Source organism: Arachis ipaensis, chromosome B9 (genome assembly GCF_059453495.1).
Source record: "Arachis ipaensis isolate K30076 ecotype BB chromosome B9, ASM5945349v1, whole genome shotgun sequence".
NCBI lineage: Eukaryota > Viridiplantae > Streptophyta > Magnoliopsida > Fabales > Fabaceae > Arachis > Arachis ipaensis.
Genome location: NC_142444.1, coordinates 127,039,122 through 127,056,598, shown reverse-complemented (window position 1 = coordinate 127,056,598; position 17,477 = coordinate 127,039,122). Strand labels below are relative to the sequence as shown.

The 17,477-nt window shown below is 37.9% G+C and overlaps 2 non-coding genes across 2 annotated transcripts; one reads left to right on the top strand and one right to left on the bottom strand.

Annotated features, from left to right (window-relative positions):
• Positions 1-9,742: 9,742 nt before the first annotated feature.
• LOC148546249 (small nucleolar RNA R71) lies at positions 9,743-9,850 on the top strand. The gene has a single exon (XR_015901176.1). It is a non-coding gene; the product is annotated as a small nucleolar RNA R71 (small nucleolar RNA).
• A 5,571-nt stretch (positions 9,851-15,421) lies between these two features.
• Positions 15,422-15,529, bottom strand: LOC148546248 (small nucleolar RNA R71). The gene has a single exon (XR_015901170.1). It is a non-coding gene; the product is annotated as a small nucleolar RNA R71 (small nucleolar RNA).
• Between the last annotated feature and the right edge of the window lie 1,948 nt (positions 15,530-17,477).

The window sequence follows — 17,477 nt, the reverse complement described above, 5'->3', positions numbered from 1 at the left end:
AACGATCATACCATGGTGGGTTGTCTCCCACCTAACACTTTTAGTTATTGTCCTTAAGTTGGACATTTGGTGAGTTCCTTGTCGTGGTGGCTTGTGCTTGTACTGATTCTTGAATCTCCACTAATGTTTGTAATTCCAATAGCCTCCGGGATCCCAAACTAGGCATAAAGTCTTTAAGCAAGTTAAAACAAGTGACAAGACCCCAAGAGTGTTGATTGGTAGAATGAATTCCGGGGTCCCAAACCTTGCTTTTGCACCGTCTTCTTGTTGATCATCATTTTTCCAACCGAGTGGCAAGCAATTTGAATTCTCACTGAAGCCTCTAAACAACTTCCTAGACCCATTCAATTGAGCTCTACACCAACCTTTGCATTTCAACTTGGAGCATGCAACCATGTTGAACCTTGCATGACAACTCCTACCACTAACCATCTCCCTCTTACTCGTAAAGCCACAAAGAGCTCTAAGTTGACCATCCGTCTCAAGCAAACCATATTCAAGTGGGAAAGTAAAGGTTAAGGATAAGGATTTTACCCACTTGAATGTTGTATTGGATGGGAATGGCTTTGGGAGAGGTGTTTCCAATAGTCTTGCAAGCTCCACTCCCTTGGGCTCTTCTTTGAATTCTTCCACCTCTTTGCAAGCCTCTTCAACTTCAACCACTTCCACTTGGTAGCTTTCTTCTAATTCAATCTCTTCTTCATTGCCTATCAAGGGCATGGGAGGCTGATGAGCGGATAATTTATACGCTTTTTGGCAATGTTTTTACATAGTTTTCAGTATGATTTAGTTAGTTTTTAGTATATTTTTATTAGTTTTTAAATAAAAATCACATTTCTGGACTTTACTATGAGTTTGTGTGTTTTTCTGTGATTTTAGATATTTTCTGGCTGAAATTGAGGGACTTGAGCAAAAACCAGATTCAGAGGCTGAAGAAGGACTGCAGATGCTGTTGGATTCTGACCTCCCTTCACTCAAAGTGGATTTTCTGGAGCTAAAAGAGTCCAAATGGTGCGCTCTCAATTGCGTTAGAAAGTAGACATCTAGAGCTTTCCGGAAATATATAATAGTCCATACTTTTCCTGAGTTTAGATGACGCAAACTGGCATTCAACGCCAGCTCTCTGCCCTATTCTGGAGTCAAACGCCAAAAACAGGTTGCAAAGCAGAGTTAAACACCAGAAATAGGTTACAAACTGGCGTTTAACTCCGAGGAAGACCTCTACACGTGAAAGCTTCAATGCTCAGCCCAAGCACACACCAAGTGGGCCCGGAAGTGGATTTCTGCATCATTTACTCATTTATGTAAACCCTAGTAACTAGTTTGGTATAAATAGGACTTTTTACTATTGTATTTTAATCTCTGGACGTTTAGTTCTTAGATCATGGAGGCTGGCCATTCGGCCATGCCTGGACCTTATCACTTATGTATTTCCAACGGTAGAGTTTCTACACACCATAGATTAAGGTGTGGAGCTCTGCTGTTCCTCATGAAGTAATGCAAAGTAGTATTGTTTTTCTATTCAACTCAAGCCTACTTCTTCTCTAAGATATTCATTCGCACACAAGAACATGATGAATGTGATGATTATGTGATGCTCATTATCATTCTCACTTATGAACGCGTGCCTGACAAACACTTCCGTTCTACATGCAAACAAGCTTGAATGTGTATCTCTTAGCTTTCTGATCGTGAGATCAGAGTCTTCGTGGTATAGGCTAGAATTATTGGTTGCCATTCTTGAGATCCGGAAACTCTAAACTTTGTCTGTGGTATTCCGAGTAGGATCTAGGAAGGGATGGCTGTGACGAGCTGGAAACTCGCGAGTGCTGGGCGTAGTGACAGACGCAAAAGGATTACTGAATCCTATTCCAGTATGATCGAGAACTGATAGATGAATAGCCGTGCGGTGACAGCGCATCTTGGACCATTTTCACTGAGAGGATGGGAAGTAGCCATTGACAACGGTGATGCCCTACACAAAGCTTGCCATAGAAAGGATTGGGAATAATTGGATGAAGACAGCAGGAAAGCAGAGGTTCAGGAGGAACGAAAGCATCTCTATACGCTTATCTGAAATTCTCACCAATGACTTACATAAGTATCTCTATCCCATTTTACGTTTTATTTATCTTTTAATCATTAAAACTCTATAACCATTTGAATCCGCCTGACTGAGAATTACGAGGTGACCATAGCTTGCTTCAAGCCAACAATCTCCGTGGGATCGACCCTTAGTCACGTAAGGTTTATTACTTGGACGACCCAGTGCACTTGCTGGTTAGTTGTGCGAAGTTGTGACAAAGTGTGTGAATTACGTTCCGAGCACCAAGTTTTTGGCGCCGTTGTTAAGGATCACAATTTCGTGCACCAAGTTTTTGGCGCCGTTGCCGGGGATTGTTCGAGTTTGGACAACTGACGGTTCATCTTGTTGCTCAGATTAGGTAATTTTATTTTAATTTTAAGCTTTTTGTTTTTATTCTTTTATTTTCAATATATATTAAAAAAATTTATTCTATGGCTTCAGAATTTTTAAGAATGAATTCTAGAGTTTCACGAGATATGTTGAAGCCTGGCTGGCTGTAAAGCCATGTCTAATTCTTTGGGACCGAGGCTTCCACTCATCAGCACAGAAGCAAGTTGAATGAAGTATCAGCTGTTGTATGTCTGATTTGTATCTACTATAGCTTGGCTGGCCATTGGCCATGTCTAGTGTTTTGGACTAGAGCTTTCACTGAAAGCTTGGCTGGCTAGTAAGCCATGTCTAATTCCTGGACCGGAGTTTTAGACTAACATTGCAAGATTCCTGGAATTCCTATTAAAAATTTTGAAATCCTTATTTTTCTTTTTTTCAATTAATTTTTGAAAAAAAAATACAAAAAAAATTTATAAAATCATAAAACCAAAAATAATTTGATGTTTCTTGCTTGAATCTAGTGTCAAGTCATAAGTTTGGTGTCAATTGCATGTTATCTCTTTCTTGTATTTTTCGAAAATTCATGCATTACATTCTTCATGATCTTCAAGTTGTTCTTGATGAATCCTTGGTGTGCGAAATCGTGATCATTCCATTCCTTGGTAACGGCACTAAAAACTCAATACGCACGTTCATGATCTTATATCTGTTTCACAACTTCGTACAACTAACCAGCAAGTGCACTGGGTCGTGCAAGTAATAAACCTTACGTGAGTAAGGGTCGATCCCACGTAGATTGTCGGCTTGAAGCAAACTATGGTCACCTTGTAAATCTCAGTCAGACAGGTTCAAATGTATTAAGAGATTATAGTGAAATAAAAGATAATTAAAATAGGATAGAGATACTTATGTAATTCATCGGTGAGAATTTTAGATAAGTGTATAGAGATGCTTTCGTTCCTCTGATCTCTGCTTTCTTGCTGTCTTCATCCAATCAATCCTACTCCTTTCCATGGCAAGCTTTATGTAGGGCATCACCGTTGTCAATGGCTACATTCCATCCTCCTGTGAAAATGGTCCAATGCGCTGTCACTGCATGGCTAATCATCTGTCGGTTCTCGATCATACTAGAATAGGATTTACTATCCTTTTGCGTCTGTCACTACGCCCAGCACTCGCGAGTTTGAAGCTCGTCACAGCCATCCCTTCTCAGATCCTACTCGGAATACCACAGATAAGGTTTAGACTTTCCGGATCTCAGGAATGGCCATCCATGGGTTCTAACTTATACCACGAAGACGCTAATAACTCGGACTCGGTCCCCTGTATTAGATATCCAAGAGATATCCATTCAATCTAAGGTAGAACGGAAGTGGTTGTCAGGCACGCGTTCATAAGTTGAGAATGATGATGACTGTCACGATCATCACATCCATCATATTGAAGTGCGAATGAATATCTTAGAAGTGGAATAAGTTGAATTGAATAGAAAAATAGTAGTACTTTGCATTAATCTTTGAGGAACAGCAGAGCTCCACACCTTAATCTATGGTGTGTAGAAACTCTACCATTGAAAATACATAAGGGATAAGGTCCAGGCATGTCCGAATCGCCAGCCCCCAAAACATGATCAAAGGATCAAAAGATAATCCAAAGATGTAAATACAATAGTAAAAAGTCCTATTTATACTAAACTAGTTACTAGGGTTTACAGAAATGAGTAAATGATGCAGAAATCCACTTCCGGGGCCCACTTGGTGTGTGCTTGGGCTGAGTTTGAAGTTTACACGTGGAGAGGTCATTTTATGGAGTTGAACACCAGTTTGTAACGTGTTTCTGGCGTTGAACTCCACTTTGCAACTTGTTTCTGGCGCTGAACGCCAGACTGCAACATAGAACTGGCGTTCAACGCCAGTTTGCGTCATCTAAACTCGGGCAAAGTATAAACTATTATATATTTCTGGAAAGCCCTGGATGTCTACTTTTCAACGCAATTGGAAGCGCGCCATTTGGAGTTCTGTAGCTCCAGAAAATCCACTTTGAGTGCAGGGAGGTCAGAATCCAACAACATCTGCAGTCCTTCTTCAACCTCTGAATCTGATTTTTGCTCAGGTTTCTCAATTTCAGCCAGAAAATACCTGAAATCACAGAAAAACACACAAACTCATAGTAAAGTCCAGAAATGTGAATTTTAATTAAAAACTAATAAAAATATAATGAAAACTAAATAAATCATACTAAAAACATACTAAAAATAATGCCAAAAAGCGTATAAATTATCCGCTCATCACAACACCAAACTTAAATTGTTGCTTGTCCCCAAGCAACTGAAAATCAAATAGGATAAAAAGAAGAGAATATACTATAAATTCCAAAATATCAATGAAACATAGCTCCAATCAGATGAGCGGGACTTGTAGCTTTTTGCCTTTTGAATAGTTTTGGCATCTCACTTTATCCATTGAAGTTCAGAATGATTGGCATCTATAGGAACTCAGAGTTCAGATAGTGTTATTGATTCTCCTAGTTCAGTATGTTGATTCTTGAACACAGCTACTTTATGAGTCTTGGCCGTGGCCCTAAGCACTTTGTTTTCCAGTATTACCACCGGATACATAAATGCCACAGACACATAATTGGGTGAACCTTTTCAGATTGTGACTCAGCTTTGCTAAAGTCCCCAATTAGAGGTGTCCAGGGTTCTTAAGCACACTCTTCTTTTGCTTTGGACCTTGACTTTAACCGCTCAGTCTCAAGTTTTCACTTGACACCTTCACAGCACAAGCACATGGTTAGGGACAGCTTGGTTTAGCCGCTTAGGCCAGGATTTTATTCCTCTAGGCCCTCCTATCCACTGATGCTCAAAGCCTTGGGATCCTTTTTATTTACCCTTGCCTTTTGGTTTTAAGGGTTATTGGCTTTTTGCTCTTGCCTTTTGGTTTTAAGAGCTTTTGGCTTCTTCTGCTTGCTTTTTCTTTCTATATTTTTTTTCGCCATTTTTCTCTTTTTTTTTCGCAAGCTTTCTGTATTCACTGCTTTTTCTTGCTTCAAGAATCAATTTTATGATTTTTCAGATTATCAAATAACATTCTTCTGATCATCATTCTTTCAAGAGCCAACATATTTAACATTCATAAACAACAACTTCAAAAGACATATGCACTGTTCAAGCATACATTCAGAAAACAAAAAGTGTTGCCACCACATCAAAATAATTAAACTAGTTTCAAGGATGAATTCGAAACCATGTACTTCTTGTTCTTTTGTAATTAAAACATTTTTCATTTAAGAAAGGTGATGGATTCATAGGACATTCATAACTTTAAGGCATAGACACTTAAATACTAGTGATCATGAAGACAAAAACATAAACAAACATAAAGCATAAAAATCGAAAAATAGGAAAATAAATAAACAAGGAGATTAAGGAATGAGTCCACCTTAGTGAGGGTGGCATCTTCCTCTTCTTGAAGGACCAATGGTGCTTTTGAGCTCCACTATGTCTCTTCCTTGTCTTTCTTGCTCCTCCCTCATAGCTCTTTGATCTTCTCTAATTTCGTGGAGGATGATGGAGTGCTCTTGATGTTCCACCCTTAATTGTCCCATGTTGGAACTTAATTCACCTAGGGAAGTGTTGATTTGTTCCCAATAGTTTTGTGGAGGAAAGTGCATCCCTTGAGGTATCTCAGGGATTTCATGGTGAGGAATTTCCTCATGCTCATGTTGAGGTCTATGCTCTCTTGTTTGCTCCATCCTTTTCTTAGTGATGGGCTTGTCCTCTTCAATGAGGATGTCTCCCTCTATGTCAATCCCAGCCGAATTGCAGAGGTGGCAAATGAGGTGAGGAAAGGCTAACCTTGCCAAGTTGGAGGACTTGTCAGCCACCTTGTAGAGTTCTTGAGGTATAATCTCATGAACTTCCACTTCCTCCCTAATCATGATACTATGGATCATGATGGCCCGGTCTATAGTAACTTCAGACTGGTTGCTAGTAGGAATGATTGAGCATTGAATGAACTCCAACCATCCTCTAGCCACTGGTTTGAGGTCAAGCCTTCTTAGTTGAACCGGCTTACCTTTTGAGTCAATTTTCCATTGAGCTCCTTCCACACATATGTCCATGAGGACTTGGTCCAACCTTTGATCAAAGTTGACTCTTCTAGTGTAAGGGCATGCATTCTCTTCCATCATTGGTAGGTTGAACGCCAACCTTACATTCTCCGGACTGAAATCTAAGTATTTCCCCCGAACCATGGTGAGCCAATTCTTTGGGTTCGGGTTCACACTTTGATCATGGTTCCTGGTAACCCATGCGTTTGCATAGAACTCTTGAACCATTAAGATCCCGACTTGTTGAATGGGGTTGGTTAGAACTTCCCAACCTCTTCTTTGGATTTCAAGTCGGATATTCGGATACTCATTCTTTTTTATTTTGAAAGGAACCTCAGGGATCACTTTCTTCTTGGCCACAACTTCATAGAAGTGGTCTTGATGAACCTTAGAGATGAATCTCTCCATCTCCCATGACTCAGAGGTGGAAGCGATTGCCTTCTCTTTCCTCTTTCTAGAGGTTTCTCTGGCCTTAGGTGCCATAAATGGTTATGGAAAAATAAAAAGCAATGCTTTTACCACACCAAACTTAAAATGGTTGCTCGTCCTCGAGCAAAAGAAGAGAGAAAGAAGTAGAAGAAGAAGAGAATGGAGGAGATGGAGGGAGAAGTGGTTTCGGCCAAGGGGTGAAGAGAGGGTTGTGTTGTGTGAAAATGAAGAAGGAATGAGGGGTTTATATAGGAGTGGAAAGGGGTTTGGGTTCGGCCATTTAGGGTTGGGTTTGGGAGGGAAATTATTTTGAATTTAAAGGTAGGTGGGGTTTTTGGGGAAGAGAGGATGGATGTGAGTGGTGAAGAGGTGATGGGAAAGAGTGATTGAGTTGATTGGTGAGGGGTATTTGGGGAAGAGTGTTATGAAAAGGTGTGAAGAGGAGAGAAGAAGTAGGTGGGGATCCTGTGGGGTCCACAGATCCTGAGAAGATCCTGTGGGGTCCACAGATCCAGTGAGGCCAAGGATTTTAATCATCCCTGCTCTAATTAGGCGTGTAAACGCCCTCTGTAGGCAATCCTGGCATTTAACGCCAGACTGCAACATGTTTCTGGCGTTAAACGCCACTTCCATGCTTGTTTTGGGCGTTCAACGCCAGTCTATAGCATGTTTCTAGCGTTGAACGCCAGTGTGGTGCATGTTTCTGGCGTTAAACGCCAGTCAGATGCTTGTTTCTGGCGTTTAACGCCAGCTTTCCTCTGGGTGCAATCCTGGCGTTTAAACGCTAGACTAATGCTTGTTTCTGGCGTTTAACGCCAGTTTCATGCTCTATTCTGGCGTTAAACGCCAGCCAGATGCTCCTTACTAGCGTTTAAACGCCAGTAAGCCCTTCCTCCAGGGTGTTCTGTTTTCAATGCTGTTTTTCATTCTATTTTTGATTTTTCAGTAGTTTTTGTGACTCCACATGATCATCAACCTAATAAAACATGAAATAACAAAGAGAAAATAAAATAAAAATGATTAAATAACATTGGGTTGCCTCCCAACAAGCGCTTTTTTAGTGTCAATAGCTTGACAGTGGGCTCTCATGGAGCCACACAAGTGATCAGGTCAATTTTATAGACTCCCAACACCAAACTTAGAGTTTGGATATGGGAGTTCAACACCAAACTTAGAGTTTGGCTGAGGCCTCCCAACACCAAACTTAGAGTTTGACTGTGGGGGCTTTGGTTGACTCTGCAGTGAGAGAAGCTTTTCATGCTTCCTCTCCATGGTTACAGAAGGAGAACCTTGAGTTTTAAACACAAGGTTATCCTCATTTAGTTGAAGGATCAATTCTCCTCTGTCTACATCAATCACAGCTCTTGCTGTGGCTAGGAAGGGTCTTCCAAGGATGATGGATTCATCCTCTTCCTTCCCAGTGTCTAGGATTATGAAATCAGCAGGGATGTAGAGGTCTTCAACCTTTACTAACATGTCTTCTACTAGTCCATAAGCCTGTTTTCTTGAGTTATCTGCCATCTCTAGTGAGATTCTGGCAGCTTGCACCTCAAGGATTCCCAATTTCTCCATTACAGAGAGTGGCATGAGGTTTATCCCTGACCCAAGGTCACATAGAGCCTTTTCAAAGGTCATGGTGCCTATGGTACAAGGTATTAAGAACTTTCCAGGATCCTGTTTCTTCTGAGGCAATCTCAGTTGATCCAGATCACTCAGTTCATTGGTGAGCAAGGGAGGTTCATCTTCCCAAGTCTCATTACCAAATAATTTGGCATTCAGCTTCATGATAGCACCAAGGTACTTGGCAACTTGCTCTTCAGTAACATCTTCATTCTCTTCAGAAGAAGAATACTCATCAGAGCTCATGAATGGTATAAGGAGGTTCAATGAAATCTCTATGGTCTCTAGATGAGTCTCAGATTCCTTTGGTTCCTCAGAGGGAAACTCCTTATTGTTCACTGGACGTCCCAGGAGGTCTTCCTCACTGGGACTCACGTCCTCCTCTTCTCTTGTGGGTTTGGCCATGATGGTCAATTCAATGGCCTTGCACTCTCCTTTTGGATTTTCTTTTGTATTGCTTGGGAGAGTACTAAGAGGGATTTCAGTGATCCTTTTACTCAGCTGGCCCACTTGTGCTTCCAAATTTCTAATGGAGGACCTTGTTTCATTCATGAAACTTAGAGTGGCCTTAGATAGATCAGAGACTATATTTGCCAAGCTAGATGGATTCTGCTCAGAACTCTCTATCTTTTGCTGAGTGGATGATGGAAAAGGCTTGCTATTGCTAAACTTGTTTCTTCCACCATTATTAAAGCCTTGTTGAGGCTTTTGTTGATCCTTCCATGAGAGATTTGGGTGATTTCTCCATGAGGGATTATAGGTGTTTCCATATGGTTCACCCATGTAATTCACCTCTGCTATTGCAGGGTTCTCAGGATCATAAGCTTCTTCTTCAGAAGATGCCTCTTGAGTACTGTTGGATGCAGCTTGCATTCTATTCAGACTCTGAGAAATCATATTGACTTGCTGAGTTAATATTTTATTCTGAGCCAATATGGCATTCAGAGTATCAATTTCAAGAACTCCCTTCTTCTGAGGCGTCCCATTACTCACAGGATTCCTCTCAGAAGTGTACATGAACTGGTTATTAGCAACCATGTCAATGAGTTCTTGAGCTTTTGTAGGCGTTTTCTTTAGGTGAATGGATCCACCTGTAAAAGTATCCAATGACATCTTAGCTAATTCAGACAGACCATCATAGAATATATCCAGGATGGTCCATTCTGAAAGCATGTCAGAAGGACACTTTTTGGTCAGTTGCTTGTACCTCTCCCAAGCTTCATAGAGGGATTCTCCTTCTTTCTGTCTGAAGGTTTGAACATCCACTCTAAGCTTACTAAGCTTTTAAGGAGGGAAGAACTTGGCTAAGAAAGTCGTGACCAGCTTATCCCAAGAGTTCAGACTATCCTTAGGTTGAGAGTCCAACCACACTCTAGCTCTGTCTCTTACAGCAAACGGGAAAAGCATAAGCCTGTAGACCTCGGGATCAACCCCATTGGTCTTAACAGTATCACAGATCTGCAAGAATTCAGTCAAGAACTGAAAATGATCTTCAGATGGAAGTCCATGAAACTTGCAGTTCTGCTGCATCAGAGAAACTAATTGAGGTTTCAGCTCAAAGTTGTTTGCTCCAATGGCAGGAATTGAGATGCTTCTTCCATGTAAATTGGAATTAGGTGCAGTGAAGTCACCAAGCATCCTCCTTGCATTATTATTATTTTTGGCTGCCATCTCCTCTTCCTGTTCGAAAATTCCTGTAAGGTTGTCTCTGGATTGTTGTATTTTAGCTTCTCTTAGTTTCCTTTTCAGAGTCCTTTCAGGTTCAGGATCTGCTTCAACAAGAATGTTCTTGTCCTTGCTCCTGCTCATATGACAAAGAAGGGAATAACAAAGAAAATATGGAATCCTCTATGTCACCGTATAGAGATTCCTTTGTGTGAGTAGAAGAAGAAAAGAATGTAATGTAAAGAAGAGAAGAGGAAAAACTCGAACACAGAGAGGGAGGTAGTGTTCGAATTTTTTTGGATGGAAGAGAAGTGTTAGTAGATGAATAAATAAATAGAAGGAGATGAGAGAGAGAATTTTGAAATTTAATTAAAAATAAAAAATTAAAATTGAAAGTTAGATTTCGAAAATTAAAGTTGAAATTAAATTAAAATTAAAACAATTAGTTAATTAAAAAGGAATTTTGAAAAAGGAGAGAGGGAATTTTCGAAAATAAGAGAGAGAGGATTAGTTAGGTAGTTTTGAAAAAGATATGATTGAAACAAAAAGATAAGATTGATTGAAAAAGTTTTGAAATTTGTTTTTGAAAAGGATATGATTGAAATTTAAAAAGATATGATTGAAACAAAAAGATAAGATTTGAAAATCAATTTTAAAAGATAAGAAGTTAGAAAAGATTTTGAAATTGAATTTGAAAAAGATATGATTGAAATTTTAATTTGAAAAAGATTTGAAAAGAAAATTAAAAAGATTTGATTTTGAAAACTAAAGTTGATTACTTGACTAACAAGAAACTAAAAAGATATGATTCTAGAGTTTAAAGATTGAATCTTTCTTAATAAGCAAGTAACAACTTGAAATTTTTCAATCAATCATATTAAATGTTAGTAAAGATTTTGAAAATTAAGAAATAAAATAAGAAAAAGATTTTGAAAATCAAATTCAAAAAGTTTTCAAAAATATGAAGGTAAAATGAAAAAGATTTGATTTTTGAAAAAGATTTTGAAAAGATAAGATTTTTAAATTGAAAATTTGATTTGATTCATAAGAAACAATTAAATTTAAAAACTTTTTGACTAAATCAAATCATATTTTCGAAAATTTTGACTAAAATAAGGAAAAGATATATTTTTTTTATTTTTGAATTTTTAATGAAGAAAGAGAAAAACATAAAATTGACAAAATTTATGAAAATTATGAATCAAAACAACTAATGCATGCTAGAACACTATGAATGTCAAGATGAACACCAAGAACACTTTGAAGATCAAGATGAACATCAAGACTTATTTTTGAAAATTTTTAATGAAAGAAAAACATGCAAGACACCAAACTTAGAAATTTTCAAACTTTAGAAACTAACAAATTAAAAATGCATATGAAAAACAAGAAAAGACACAAAACAAGAAAATATGAAGATCAAACAAGAAGATTGGCCAGGAACAACTTAAAGATCATGAAGAACATATGATGAATTTTCGAAAATAATTTTTAGAAAATTAAAAAGATGCAATTGACACCAAACTTAAAAGTTGACTCTAGACTCAAGCAAGAAACACAAAAAAAAAATATTTTTGATTTTATGATTTTGTAAATTTTTTTTTTGTATTTTTCGAAAATTATTTTGGAAAAAAAAATGAAAAAGAAAATATTTTTATTATATATATATATATATATATATATATATTTTGAAAAGATAACGAAAAGAAAGTACCTAATCTGAGCAACAAGATGAACCGTCAATTGTCCAAACTCGAACAATCCCCAGCAACGGCGCCAAAAACTTGGTGTGCGAAATCGTGATCATTCCATTCCTTGGTAACGGCGCTAAAAACTCAATACACACGTTCATGATCTTATATCTGTTTCACAACTTCGTACAACTAACCAACAAGTGCACTGGGACGTCCAAGTAATAAACCTTACGTGAGTAAGGGTCGATCCCACGGAGATTGTCGGCTTGAAGCAAGCTATGGTCACCTTGTAAATCTCAGTCAGGCAGGTTCAAATGTATTAAGAGATTATAGTGAAATAAAAGATAATTAAAATAGGATAGAGATACTTATGTAATTCATTGGTGAGAATTTCAGATAAGTGTATAGAGATACTTTCGTTCCTCTGATCTCTGCTTTCCTGCTGTCTTCATCCAATCAATCCTACTCCTTTACATGGCAAGCTTTATGTAGGGCATCACTGTTGTCAATGGCTACATCCCATCCTCCTGTGAAAATGGTCCAATGCCCTGTCACTGCATGGCTAATCATCTGTCGGTTCTCGATCATACTGGAATAGGATTTACTATCCTTTTGCGTCTGTCACTATGCCCAGCACTCGCGAGTTTGAAGCTCGTCACAGCCATCCCTTCCCAGATCCTACTCAGAATACCACAGACAAGGTTTAGACTTTCCAGATCTCAGGAATGGCCATCCATGGGTTCTAACTTATACCACAAAGACGCTAATAACTCGGACTCGGTCCCCTGTATTAGATATCCAAGAGATATCCATTCAATCTAAGGTAGAACGGAAGTAGTTGTCAGGCACGCGTTCATAAGTTGAGAATGATGATGACTGTCACGATCATCACATCCATCATATTGAAGTGCGAATGAATATCTTAGAAGCGGAATAATTTGAATTGAATAGAAAAACAGTAGTACTTTGCATTAATCTTTGAGGAACAGCAGAGCTCCACACCTTAATCTATGGTGTGTAGAAACTCTACCGTTGAAAATACATAAGGGATAAGGTCCAGGCATGGCCGAATGGCCAGCCCCCAAAACATGATCAAAGGATCAAAAGATAATCCAAAGATGTAAATACAATAGTAAAAAGTCCTATTTATACTAAACTAGTTACTAGGGTTTACAGAAATGAGTAAATGATGCAGAAATCCACTTCCGGGGCCCACTTGGTGTGTGCTTGGGCTGAGCTTGAAGTTTACACGTGGAGAGGTCATTCTTGGAGTTGAACGCTAGTTTGTAACGTGTTTCTGGCGTTGAACTCCACTTTGCAACTTGTTTCTGGCGCTGAACGCCAGACTGCAACATAGAACTGGCGTTCAATGCCCGTTTGCGTCATCTAAAATCGGGAAAAGTATGGACTATTATATATTTCTGGAAAGCCCTGGATGTCTACTTTCCAACGCAATTGGAAGAGCGCCATTTGGAGTTCTGTAGCTCCAGAAAATCCACTTTGAGTGCAGGGAGGTCAGAATCCAACAGCATCTGCAGTCCTTCTTCAACCTCTGAATCTGATTTTTGCTCAGGTTCCTCAATTTCAGCCAGAAAATACCTGAAATCACAGAAAAACACACAAACTCATAGTAAAGTCCAGAAATATGAATTTTAATTAAAAACTAATAAAAATATAATGAAAACTAATTAAATCATACTAAAAACATACTAAAAACAATGCCAAAAAGCGTATAAATTATCCGCTCATCAATCCTCTTGTTTGATCTTCATATTTTCTTGTTGTATGTTGCATCTTGTTTTTCATATGCACTCTTGCTTTTATAATGTCTAAAAATTAAAAATTTCTAAGTTTGGTGTCTTGCATGTTTTTCTTTTCTTAAAAAATTTTCAAAAATAAGTTCTTGGTGTTCATCTTGACATTCAAAGTGTTCTTGGTGTTCATCTTGACACTCATAGTGTTCTTGCATGCATCTTTTATTTCAATCCAAAATTTTAATGTTTTTCATCAATTTTATGTTTTTCTCTTTCTTCATTAAAATTCAAAAATCAAAAGAATATCTTTTCCTTTTTCTCTCATAAACTTTCGAAAATTTGAGTTGATTTTTTCAAAAAGTTTTTAAATTTAATTGTTTCTTATAGTCAAATCAAATTTTCAATTTAAAAATTCTATCTTTTTCATTTTTCTTTTATGATTTTCGAAAATTTCAAATTGATTTTCAAAAATCTTTTTCTTATCTTGTTCATAATTTCAAAATCTTTACTAACAATTAATGTGATTGATTCAAAAATTTTTAAGTTTGTTACTTGCCTATTAAGAAAGGTTCAATCTTTAAATTTTAAAATCATATCTTGTTGTTTCTTGTTAGTCAAGTAATCAACTTTAATTTTCAAAATCAAATCTTTTTAAATTTCTTTTTCAAATCTTTTTTCAAAATAAGTTTCAATTACATCTTTTTCAAAATCAATTTCAAAATCTTTTCTAACCTCTTATCTTTTCAAATTAATTTTCAAATCTTTTTCAAATTAATCCTATCTTTTTGTTTGATTCTTATCTTTTTCAAAATTACCTAACTAATTCTCTCTCTCTAATTTTCGAAAATCACCTTCCTCTTTTTCAAAATTCCTTTTTAATTAACTAATTGTTTTGAATTTTAATTTAATTTAATTTTATTTTTCTTTTTTTAATTTTCGAATTTTAACTTTAAATTTAAATTAAAAACAAAAATATTTTTCTTTTCTTTTCAATTATTTTCGAAAATTTTTCTCTCTCATCTCCTTCTAATTATTTATTTATTTACTAACACTTCTCCTCATCTCAAAATTCGAACCCTCTCTTCCTCTTGGTGTTCGAATTTCTCTTCTTCTATTCTTTTCTTCTTCTACTCACATAAAGGAATATCTATACTGTGACATAGAGGATTCCATATATTCTTTTCTGTTTTCTTCTTTTTCATATGAGCAGGAACAAGGATAAGAACATTCTTGTTGAAGCCGATCCTGAACCTGAAAGGACTCTGAAGAGGAAGCTAAGGGAAGCTAAAGCACAACTCTCTGGAGAAAATCTGACAGAAATTTTCGAAAAAGAAGGAGACATGGCCGAAAATAATAACAATGCAAGGAAGATGCTTGGTGACTTTACTGCACCAAATTCCAATTTACATGGAAGAAGCATCTCAATCCCTGCCATTGGAGCAAACAAATTTGAGCTAAAGCCTCAATTAGTTTCTCTGATGCAACAGAACTGCAAGTTTCATGGACTTCCATCAGAAGATCCATTTCAGTTCTTAACTGAATTCTTGCAGATATGTGATACTGTTAAGACCAATGGGGTTGACTCCGAGGTCTACAGGCTTATGCTTTTCCCGTTTGCTGTAAGAGACAAAGCTAGAATATGGTTGGACTCTCAACCTAAGGATAGCCTGAACTCTTGGGATAAGCTGGTCATGGCTTTCTTAGCCAAGTTCTTTCCTCCTCAAAAGCTTAGCAAGCTTAGAGTAGATGTTCAAACCTTCAAATAGAAAGAAGGTGAATCCCTCTATGAAGCTTGGGAGAGATATAAGCAACTGACCAAAAAGTGTCCTTCTGACATGCTTTCAGAATGGACCATCCTGGATATATTCTATGATGGTCTGTCTGAATTATCTAAGATGTCATTGGACCATTCTACAGGTGGATCCATTCACCTAAAGAAAATACCTGCAGAAGCTCAGGAACTCATTGACATGGTTGCAAATAACCAGTTCATATACACTTCTGAAAGGAATCCTATGAGTAATGAGACGCCTCAGAGGAAGGGAGTTCTTGAAATTGATACTCTGAATGCCATATTGGCTCAGAATAAATATTGACTCAGCAAGTCAATATGATTTCTCAGAGTCTGAATGGATTGCAAGCTGCATCCAACAGTACTCAAGAGGCATCTTCTGAAGAAGAAGCTTATGATCCTGAGAACCCTGCAATAGCAAAGGTGAATTACATGAGGGAACCCTATGGAAATACCTATAATCCCTCATGGAGAAATCATCCAAATTTCTCATGGAAGGATCAACAAAAGCCTCAACAAGGCTTTAATAATGGTGGAAGAAACAGGTTTAGTAATAGCAAGCCTTTTCCATCATTCACTCAGCAACAGACAGAGAATTCTGAGCAGAATCCATCTAACTTAGCAAATATAGTCTCTGATCTATCTAAGGCCACTTTAAGTTTCATGAATGAAACAAGGTCCTCCATTAGAAATTTGGAGGCACAAGTGGGCCAGCTGAGTAAAAGGGTCACTGAAACTCCTCCTAGTACTCTCCCAAGCAATACAGAAGAGAATCCAAAAAGAGAGTGCAAGGCCATTACCTTACTTGGTGTGGCCGAACCCAGAGAAGAGGAGGAGGACATGAATCCCAGTGAGGAAGACCTCCTGGAATGCTCAGTGACCAATAAGGAGTTTCCCTTTGAGGAACCAAAGAAATCTGAGGCTCATCTAAAAACCATAGAGATTCCATTGAACCTCCTTTTACCATTCATGAGCTCTAATGACTATTCATCTTCTGAAGAAGATGAAGACATTGCTGAAGAGAAAGTTGCTCAATATTTAGGAGCAATCATGAAGCTGAATGCCAAATTATTTGGTAATGAGACTTGGGAGGATGAACCTCCATTGCTCATCAAGGAACTAAATGCCTTGGTTCAGCAAACTCTACCTCAAAAGAAACGGGATCCTGGTAAATTCCTAATTCCCTGTAACATAGGCACCATGACCTTTGAGAAGGCTCTGTGTGACCTGGGGTCAGGAATAAACTTAATGCCACTCTTTGTAATGGAGAAACTTGGGATCTTTGAGGTGCAAGATGCCAAAATCTCTTTAGAGATGGTAGACAACTCAAGAAAACAGGCTTATGGACAAATAGAGGACGTGTTAGTAAAGGTTGAAGGCCTTTACATCCCTGCTAATTTCATAATCCTAGACATTGGGAAGGATGAGGATGAATCCATCATCCTTGGAAGACCCTTCTTAGCCATAGCAAGAGCTGTGATTGATGTGGACAGAGGAGAATTGGTCCTTCAACTGAATGAGGACAACCTTATGTTTAAAACTCAAGGATCTCCTTCTGTAACCATGGAGAGGAAGCATGAAAAGCTTCTCTCACTGCAGAGTCAACCAAAGCCCCACAGTTAAACTCTAAGTTTGGTGTTGGGAGGCTACAACCAAATTCTAAGTTTGGTGTTGAACCCCCACATTCAAACTCTAAGTTTGGTGTTGGGAGGTTCCAACAATGCTCTGAACATCTGTGAGGCTCCATGAGAGCTCACTGTCAAGCTATTGACATTAAAAAAGCGCTTGTTGGGAGGCAACCCAATGTTATTTAATTATATCTATTTTATTTCTATTGTTATTTTATGTTTCTTTAGGTTGATGATCATGTGAAGTCACAAAAACTATTGAAAAATCAAAAACAGAATGAAAAACAGCTTTAAAAATAGCTCACCCTGGAGAAAGAACTTACTGGCGTTTAAACGCCAGTAAGAAGCATCAAACTAGCGTTTAACGCC